The sequence below is a fragment of the Ursus americanus genome, chromosome 1, assembly GCF_024610735.1.
Source record: "Ursus americanus isolate L20-20 chromosome 1, mUrsAme1.1.p, whole genome shotgun sequence".
NCBI classification, from domain to species: Eukaryota; Metazoa; Chordata; class Mammalia; order Carnivora; family Ursidae; genus Ursus; species Ursus americanus.
Window position 1 is genome coordinate 12,346,023 of NC_142127.1, and position 11,122 is coordinate 12,357,144.

The following is an 11,122-nucleotide window of genomic DNA, read 5'->3' on the forward strand; positions in this document are numbered from 1 at the left end:
AGTACAATTGAAAGTAAATTGAAATTCATCTAAAAGAACATGGTGGGTCTAGTGAAAGACAAGAGCAAGACGAAGTCTGGAGGTGAAAGATGCAATTATAAGTCCAATGCCACGAGCCTTAATTATAGTAAGTGGTGAACAAATACTGCTTAATGGATAAATAAAATGTTACATGAATGAAAAACTTGCAGACCGGTGCTGATTTATATTTCATCAACCTTACAGAAATATAACTGCTAATTTTAAAGGTGAAGATGATGTTCCATTGTTTTAATTTGAATTTCTTTGATTAGTAAGTTGGAAGTCTTTCATATGATATTAGTTATTTGTCTATTCTCTTTTGTGAATTATCATTTGATTACTGGGAAATTAAGGTCTCTATTTAATTTCAATTTTGTAAGCTCTTTAGAAAGTACAGCTATTAACCTTACGTTTGGCAAAAAGTTTTTTGCAAATATAATTTTCCAGTTTGTTGATTATCTTTTAAATATGCTTATAATTCCTTTGAAGCACAGACTTACTAAATATTTTGCAATCAGATCCATTGGGTTTCACCATGGTGACTTCTTCCATTATTTTAAAACTGTAATCACTCTGGAATTTGTTTTAAAATAATATGTGAAAATAAAAACTTATTACTTTTTTAAAATAATTGACAATAGTTACAGTATCATTTGTTAAATAATCTTTCTCTTTCCTGTTACTTTATTATAATTAAAATCCTTCAATTCATTTGATGTGTTCTTGGTTTTTTTTCTAAAAATTATTTTAGTTCATAGGCCTATTTCTTCATTCTGGGTCATCATTTTACCATGCTTATATGTATTACAGCTTTATAGCATGTTTTAATTTTACTTATAGTTGCAACAGAATCCTCAAGCCCCATCATATCAACCTTGTTTTAAAAATATTATTTTAGCTGTTCAACTGGTTTAATCTCTTAATCTTCCATATAAACATGAGAGTTTTGGGGGATTTTTTGGGCAATATTTAATTGAAATTAGTTTAAAAGTATAGGTGAACTTCCAAAGATTTGTGATAACTACAACCTTGTTCTTCTGCTCAAAAAAAAATGGTATGACTTTCCATTTATTCAAGTTTTCTTATTTGGCTTTTGTTAGGTATGTGTAATTAATATTTGCCCCTTCACAGTCACCTCATTAAGTGGCTTAAAGTTAAGGTATTTCTATTTAAAAATCATCTTGGGAATTGTCTATTGCATCTTTTAATTAGTTATTGCTGTGTATATGAAAATTATTAATTTTTGTATATTTATCTTAGATGGCACACTTTGCAGAGATGGGTTATTAATTCCAGTCATTCATGAGATGACAATCTTGGATTGTTTACTTCTAAGAGTAAACTCTTTCTGTCTTTTTCAAAAATTTATGCCAATTGTTTCTTTTTCATGTTTTACTTCAATGACTACCATTTCTATACCAATACTAAATGCTAATGAAAATAATGGCCATCTTTCTCTTACTGCTGAGTTTGATGAGAATGCTTTATTGTTGCATTATTGAATCTCCTGTTGTCTATTAGCTAAAACTCTTTAAGTGATTCTTCTATCACTAATATATTAAATAAGGTGATGTCATGAGTAAATACTAAAATTATATTGAATTTCACATCTGGCAAGTATCTGATAACAGCCAATTATCTGTTGATATGATATTTGATCAAAAGTTTTTTAAGATTCTTTGGTCACAGCTTTATTAATTATGATCTTATAAACATAGTTCTTTTCTTTTTCTCCTAACAACTCAGGGTCTTCATTAAAAACTTCCATTGTTGCATTCTGGGTGTGAATAACAGATCCTTCCAGAATGGACCATATATTCCTTTACTCTTCAATTCTTTTCTCTGCCATAAGTTGTTTGTATATCCCTGATAGTTCTTTCTGAACTTCTATTTTTTTAAAAGATTTATTTATTTATTTGAGAGAAAGAGAGCATGAGTCAGGGAGGGGCAGAGGGAGAGAGAGAGAGAATCCTCAAGCAGATTCCCTGCTGAGCACAAAACCCAATGCAAGGCTCTATCCCAGGACCCCAAGATCACGACCTGTGCCGAAATCAAGAGCTGGACAATCAAACTACTGAGCCATCCAGGCACCCCTCTTTCTGGACTTTTAGAGAGCATTTTTTTCTGACACAGGTCTAAAAGTTTTCCCGCTTCATTTCTCAAACAAAAGTGCAAAGGTTCTTTGATAGCAATTTTACTACTGATTCAAAGGGAAAGAGTGGAATGAAGGAAAGATGCAGATGAAAACAGAAGCCAAGAAGACACAGGGCAGGAAGCTAGAAATAGTAAGAATGGACTTAAGAGCAGTATTCAGAAGCACGGTAGATAAATTAATTTTTATCATGTTCAATCTTTACACATATTATCTTATTTAATCTTCTTAATATTAGTAAGGAAATGGAGGTTTAGTGAGGCTGAATAGCTTACCTAAAATTCACGTAGCTTGTATCTTAAGCTTTACCAGTGGGATGCAAACAGTATAAAATGATTTTCTACACCTACTCTCTATTTTAAATAGTTCAGTGTGACTAGTGTTTCCCCTGCCCTGTTAGATGGATATTCAGAATCTCATGAATTTCTTGGTTACTTTCAGGAAATAGGAAACCCTGGGGTCAGGTTTAAATCATAAAACAATTTCAGATTACAATTAGAATGTCCCATCCCCTATAACCATTAACATTTCCCTCCCCTGACCGAGCCTCGGGCAGGTGGGAATGAGCATTCAGAGAAGGACAGCCAGCTTCTCTTTTGTTGTAGCTCTATGTCCTAACCCTTACCCATTACCTGTTAGCTGTACACTTCCTGTGCCTGGCAGATCTTTAAAGCTAACTCTTCCTTATTTGGGTGCTTCTAAAATTGCGATGTGGGTCTCTGATATCTCCTCCCACCCCAGTTGTTGGCAATCTCTCCTGGAGATTTTTTTAAAGCCTCAAGGCATTGTTGGTAGTTTAGCAAGTGCTTTGCAAGACCTCTGCAATGACTAGGAACCCAGTAGCCTTGCCTCCACTTTTTCCTGCGGGGTTTCCCTCTTCTTCCTGCTATGGCAGGCCCACTGGTTAAGTCCTGAACTGATCTCATGCTAGCTATTTTTTTTTGGTTGGGATTCAATTCCATTCTCATCTCTCAACTGCAGAGCAGACTTATTAATGTAGAAAACTCACTAATTAATCTTTTTGAGGATCTACTCAGCGTGTTTGAGAGGAAGAACCTGTGCCCCCAAACTTCTACTTATGGGATCCTGGCACTCACAGCAGAGACTTCTCCAGACAAATCCACTCCTCCCCACCTCACTAATCTGCTCTTTTCCTAATCTTGTAATACTCTCAAGGAACCCCGGGGCGGGGGGGGGGGGATGGCTTCAGAGTCATCTCACTTGGGTGGTCTGTTTCACAACGTACTTCCATATTTCATGTCTGCCACATTAGAATCTTAGCGGAAGTTTTCACCTCAACATCGTCCAGTCCACATTTTCTTCAAGGTGGACACAGGTCTCAAACTCAAGTTTCACCACCTCCCAGGATTTCTATTGTCATCTTAAATCATACTTATGCGTTTAAATTCTCTTCCATGTGGTAGAGATTTTCATAAATGTTCCTTTCTTGATATACTCATTGTGGTGTTGGGGGAAGTTACAGGAAATGTGATGCCCCGCTGTATTTTCTGCTACAGATGTGATAGGTCGAGTCATGTCTCTATGCCTGACACTCAGGAGAAAATATGTCAAGCTCCATGCTAGACTCTGGGAAAATTCCAAAAGGGAGAAAAGGCCATTATATTACCATTCTTTGGGGGGACATTAATTATCTTTTTGCCAACTGAAAAAAAAAAAAAGAAACCAACGCTTATTTGGAGCTAGCAAATTGGTATCTATGAAACAGGTCGGACTGGATGATAGAAGTGTTTTATGTCATATATGTTAAAAAATATGTTCCTTTATTTATTTAAAGTTGAAGTCCATTTTTTAAAAATATTATAATATTTATCTGCTTCAGGATTAGAATTAAAATTACAGAATATTTTCCCTCAAGACATTCTTCTTAGAAATTAAACTGCATGAACAAAGTGATTTCATTTCCTCATTATATTTGTATTTCACTGAAACTCAATTGTCATTTCTCTCTCCCTCTTTGTAGAATATCTGCAAAGTCCCTTTAGTCCATTTTTCCTCTCAACTGCATTGATTTTCACACTTGAGCCATATTTTTCTTTTTTAATAAATTTCTCTCCACTGCACTCACAGATAGATCAACGATTTCCTCCTTCAGAAATCAATGGTACAGATGGTTGCAAAATTAACTTCTTTTTTCATTGGCAGGTGTCATTGGCTTGACTCAGAATCTGCTTTGGATGAAAATATCCTTTAGGATCTGACAGGGTAGAAATGAAGTCTGTCAAATAAGGCCCTGGACCTCTGGGAGCTAGTGACCTTACACAAGGTAGATAGTGTTGCTGATTCTCTAAAGCTTTGTGCATGAAAGAAGCTCAAAGCCATTGTCTGAAGGCTAGGCTACTGATCTCTTTCCAAGGGCTCAGGCTAAAGCAGTCTCCACATCCCATAAACATGCAAATAATTCATAAGACATTTCTTAACTATAAGAAACTGAGGGTTGCTGGGGGGAGGTAGTTAGGGGATGGGGTAACTGGGTGATGGGCATTAAGGAGGGCACATGATATAATGGGCACTGGGTGGTATAAGCAACTGATGAATAAATGAACTCTACATCTGAAAGTAATGATACACTGTATGTTAATTAATTGAATTTAAATAAAATAAGATAAAATTTAAAAATGCACATAATTCATTGGATTTGGGAATCTTAAGCAAATTTTGGTCTTGATGAAATTCCCGTAGGCTTGAAGGAAAGATCAGGTACTTTGGGGTTCTGAGCAAGAAGACTGAATTCGGATGTCTTGATTTGTGTTCTTCTTCTCTTGCCTAAACTTTTATTATTTATTTTCTGCTACTCTTCCTTGTGAATACTGATTCCTACTTCTTGAGAAAGAAAGACCAGGTCTATGCAACATGGGGAAGGAGAGCCTGGGCCAGGGTTAAGGTCTCATGCTTTGTGTGTCTGCAATCATTTTGTCCTTGGAGAGAGTTAATGTTCTGGAGACCCTAGACAGGCTAAAGCTCATGAAAATTGGAAGTGAAAGATGGTGCTAAAAATCTGAGAATATGAGACGCATTGACGTTGAATCAACAGGTACAGATGAAATCATCCAGAGAAAGCATACATAGGAGAGCGGATTAGAGAAAGGAAGGAAGGCAAAGGATATGGAAGATGCACAATCTCTTGAATCTTACATATTGTGCTTCCTGTTAGATTTGGAACCCAGCAACACCAAGGTGGTTCCTCCACATCCCATGTGTGGTTTCTTGCTTGCTGTTCCTTTGTTCATGCTGTCTCCTTTCCTACAATGCCTCTCTCCTTCCTCTCTTGACTCATCTGGATATTTTTTATTCTTCCGATAGGAAGTCTTCATATAAAAACCTTTCTCCAGTTCAGCTAGCCATTTCTTCCTGAGGCCCCAAAATAATTTCTTCTCTGTGCAAACCTCCGTGCCCCTTCTGCACAGCTGCAGCAGCCCCTCAGCTGTGGGATCCACAGGGTCAGCAGAGAAAACCAAAAAAGCTAGGAGCCAGTGTTGGAAAAACTGGATATCCGCATGCGAACCTTATCTCACGCATTTACGAAAACCACTCAAAATGGATTTCAGACTTAACTGTAAGACCCGAAAGAGTAAAACTGCTAGAAAAAAAAAAAAAATGGAGGGAAAATGCTGCTTAGCATTGGTTTGGGCAATGAGGTTTTGGCTATGACACCAAAAACACAGACAATAAAACAAAAAATAAACAAGGAGGATTGTATCAAACTACAGAAGCTTCTGCACAGCTAAGGAAACAATCAGCAGAATGAAAAAGCCACGTACAGAATGGCAGAAAATATTAGCAAAGTCTATATCAGAGAAGGGGTTAATATTCAAGATATATAAGGAACTCAACTCAATAGCAAAAATTTTTTAAAAACAACAACAACAACAACAAAAAACAATTAAAAGTGAGTAAGAGCCCTGAATAAATAATTCTCTTTTTTTAAAAGATTTATTTATTTATTTGACAGAGAGAGAGCATGCACACATGTGCACACACACACACTCACTTGTTAGAGTGACTATTATCAAAAAAACAAAAAATAGCAAGTGTTGGGGAGGATGTGGAGAAAAAGGAACTCTTTTACACTGTTAGTGAGAATGTAAATTGGTACAGCCATTATGGATAACCATATAGAGATTCCTTTAAAAATTGAAAATAGAACTACCATACAATTCAGAGATCCTGCTTTTGAATATATATGCAAAGGAAATGAAATCAGTATCTCAAAGAGATCTCTGCATTCCCATATTCATTGCAGCCTTATTCACAATATCCAAGATATGAAAATCACCAAAATGTCTGTCAATGCGTGAATGGGTAAGGAAGTTGCAGTATATATACAAAAAGGAATACTATTCATATCGAAAAAGAAGGAAATCCTGACATTTTTGACAATATAGGTGAACATTATGTTCTCCAATCCTGGAGGACATTCTATTTAGTGAAATAACCCAGACACAGAAAGCAAATACTGCATGACCTCAGTTATATGTGCGATCTGAAACAGACAAATGCACAGAAGCAAAGAGTAGAACGGTGGGTTCCAGGCGTTGGGAATAGAGAATGTAGGGAGATATTGGGCAAAGGATTTCATCAAAGGGTTTCATGTTGGTCAAAATTTCAGTCATGCAAGATAAATACATTTGGAGATCTAACATACAACATGGTGACCGTAATTAACAATATTGTGTTGTATGTTTGATATATTTGCAAAAAAAGAAAAGATCTTAAGTATTCCTGCCACATACAGAGATAACTATATGAAGTGATGAACATGTTAATTAGCTTGATTGTAGGAATCATTTCATAATGAGTATATCTATATATCTCAAAACATCAATTTGTGCACTTTATTTTAGAATTTAAGAATTTTATTTTATTTAGAATTTTATTTTCCAATTATACTTCAATAAAACAAACAAAAAAGTTATAGTGAATTCCTGCACACCCTTAATTCAACTTCCCCTAATGTTAGCATGTTATATCACCCAGGACAATAATCGAAACTAGGAAATTAACATTGGTGTGGTACTACTAACATTACTACATATTTTCTAAATAACAAAATTGAGGACTTCTTTATATAATAATAGGTCACATGGATATTCTTTTTGTGAAGACTGCTTGGGTCATTAGCCAATTTGTCTATTGGGTTGCTGCATTTTCTTCGAATGAAATTTGTATTTCCTTGTAATCCTCATTCCATGAGATTTTTGGCAAAATATTTATGTATTAAATTCACTTAAAACAACGATTAACCCATACATGTTAACACAATTGATATTTTTAATGAAAAATACCTGTAGCTTCAAATAAAAAAATCGATGTAAAGCTTGACATTGTACATTTTTCTAGTCTGGCTTAATGGAAGATGATTGAATTCACATACCTGCTTCTTGGTTCAATTTATTGCAGTACTTTTTCTTATCTGCCTTGTGTTCGTTAGTGACAGCACACCAAAGTGGATTCAGCCATTATTGGTTGATGGGCATTAATTTTGTTTCCAGTTTTGAAGAGTTTTGTTTTGATTTGTTTTGTTTATTGCCACCATGAATATGCTCAATAAACATTCTTGTACTTTTTAAACTTTTTTTTTTTTTTAAGAGTGAGAGTGTGCATGGAATTAGGGGAGGAGGGGCGATGCAGGGCTCGATCTCACAACCCTGAGATCATGACCTGAGCTGAAACCAAGAGTCAGACACTTAACCAACTGAACGACCCAGGTGCCCCTCTTGTTCTTTTTTTAAAGGAGGAGGGGAAGGAGTGGGAGGAAGGGAAAAGAGGAGGAGGGGGAAGGGAGGATGGAGGAGGAGGGGGAGGAGAGGAAATCAAAGGCTAGCTGGCTTTCAATATTTAAAAGCACATTCTTGGCATCACAAAGCTACTTGGCATCATTAGAACATATGCCACAATAACTGAAGCCCAGCTCAAATAATACACCTTTAGACAGCTTTATATATGTTACGCCTTTCCCAGTTTCACCATCACCCTAACAAGCCATTTCCCCAAATAATAAACTGGGGACAATGGAGGAGAAAGAGAAAGCAAACACAATCACCTCAATTACAGCCTCTCATCGCATGGCCTGTCATCTCATGATCTTATTTTGTTCTCCTTGCCTCTGGGCATCATATAACTTTGACTACCCACCTATTAGCACCGGGGGACTTAGCAAGTTCCCCCAGGCATTTTGGCATGATTGATATTGCCTTAGTATTCCCCAGGAGGTGAACCCTGATAGTACTGAAATCCTGAGAATCCATTCTATCTAACCATATACGAATCATAAAAAGGAGCCTAAGGAGTAAAAATTGTAGCGTGGGATAAAAAGAAGCCACAAAAGTACTAAGAATAAAAAGGAAGAGGACTCTGGCCCTCTAGCCTGTCACACCAGTTCCTAATATACACCTACATCCATTCAGGATTGTATTATAGTCACTGACGCTCCGTCTGCCTTTCCCACGAGACCATAACTTCCTTAGGTCCGGCAGCACCTTCCTTATTATTTTTGTGTCCCTAGCAGGAGTGAGATACAATATAAATGTTTCTGGTTTAGCGTGTTTGTTCGGAAACAAACAAATAAATTGTGTTCGTGTATTCACTGAACACATATTCACTGAGCCCAGATAGTGTTTTAAAAGTTTAAGATGCATCCAAAAACCAGATTCTCATCCGGTGGAACTTGCAGCCTATCGGAGAGGAGATAGATAATAATTAAGAAACAGAAACATGAATAAATCATATGATACGGTAAAAAGTGGCTATTGTGGGAGAAAAGAAAAAGTAGAGCAGCGTTAATGGGATTGACAAGGGGCAGGAGCTGTAGCAGATTGCACTGTTGAAAAGGGAATTCAAGGTGGGGCTCGTCCTATAGATGAGATTTCATCAGGAATTGGAAGAAGGGAGGCGTTGGGATAGGGTTGGCTCACTGTGCTCACAAAGGAGCAGGGAAGCTGGTGTTCTTGGAGTGGAGAGAGCCAGGGGGAGAGCAGCTGGAAAGGTCAAAGTGTGGGTCTCATGGCGGCCCCTTGGCAAGTGGGATGGGTTTGAATCCAGGTATAAGGGGGAGAGATGACAGGAGGAACATTCTACGTTTTAAAAGGTTCTCACTCACGTTGTAAAATAATCCATCTGAATTCTGTGCAGTAGAGGGAGAGGAAAGAAGCAGGGATCGCCATTAGAAGGCTCTTGACCTCATTCAGGTGAGTGGTCGGGAGCTCAGACAAGGTGGTGGCAGCGGAGGTGGGGAGAAGGATTCGAATGTTACATGGGTTGGATGGCAGAGCCAGTAAGATTCCCTGAGAAAGATTCTTTGCTTGACCAAACTTTAGTCAGACCGCTGCACTTTCCTAGGCCCAGCTGCTCACTTCCTTGTAAAATCCAGTTTTAACAGGAACCCTGCCTGATCCCCCTGGATATCTGATCCGTATTCCTCACTCCCCAGCCTTGGTGTAGGTCACACTGGCCTGCTTGCAGCAGAAATCCTGTTAGGTTGGTTCACCCAGAATTCTTCCTGGATTTCATGTCTTTTCTGGGTCATTTTTCCGTCCACTGACTCCCCTCTTGTCTCTGGTGCATTTGAAATAGAGCCCAGTTCTATACTAGGAGCTCTTTCCCCTGATTGCAATAGTCCTGAATGAAATTCTCCTTCACCACATTAACTTCTGTCTGCTTCTGGGTTTCTCTGGCATCCCCGGTGGTTTGGACCTGGGGTGCGCCAGGGGGAAAGATCCCAGGTTTCTGAATCAAGCAAAAGGAGAGATGGAGTAGTTACCAAGTGAAAAACAGAAACTTAGGGTGAAACAGGTGTAAGCTGAAGATAGTTAAAGCACATAATTTTTTTTTTTTTTTGGTGGATTTTATGCACTTCTCATCTCTTTGCTTTTCCAATTGCTACCCAGCAGGCTGCTCCATCTGTCACTGTTATTTATCAGTTGTCCAAACAAAATGTGTTTTTAGATTTGAGGCTTTTGAAATATGTCTAGGAGGGATGTAATCAACGTACTCTGGCTGTAATTAGGAACGTCATCTGGAGAATTACATCCGGCTACATTTTTAGGTGTATCTTAACTGGCCATCACCATTCACTGTACATGAAAATAGTTATAAACATGAAGATTAATGAATAGTTACAGCTGATAGGCAAGACGCCGTGGATATATACTTACGGAAGACATCAGCAACCACATGCAATTACAACCTTTTTTTTCAATATGAGAACGTAGAGAATCCTTGGGGCACAATAATTATTGACATAGTAATTTCAGGACTACCTAGATGAGAATACTACTAAATAGAACAAATCCTGTAATATACTATTAACCAGCTATCAAATATATGATATCTGGATTCTCTAAGAGTTTATTCCTCCTCTTACTTATGCCACTTCCTGAATGTGCCAGACAGGAAGGAAGTACACTGTCTGTCTCTAGCAAACTCACATAATATAAGGACAGTGAGGGAAAGAAAAGCGCCACCTGATTATTTTATCAGTTTCTGAAATCCAGAGTATCAGGGTAGACTATCCAAGAAATCACTGGAATGACATGAGTTGCAGCTGGGATGGATGCTTTGTAAATTTGTTGCTTGTGAATTTGAGCAGCCTGCGGAAGGTCCGAGTGGGAGGTAACCATCGGAAAGTGACCCGAAGTAGCCAGGATTTGCTTGGCAGGAAACCAAGAAATGTATTAAGTGAATAAAATAAATCGAGGCTACTTTAAAAATCATATGTTATTACTCTCTCGTTTTACAGTCGAGGAGATTAAGGTCCCAAGAAAGAGTCATTCAGCCGGTGGGGTAAAAACTAAGTTCACTCGGGGATGCCTGGGTGGCTCAGTGGGTTAAGCATCTGCCTTCAGCAGAAGTCAGGATCCCAAGGTTGGCAAAAGGACTAAGATTTGTGAGAGGAGAGTCCAATCGTAGAACCCTTTAATCACGACAGTTCTG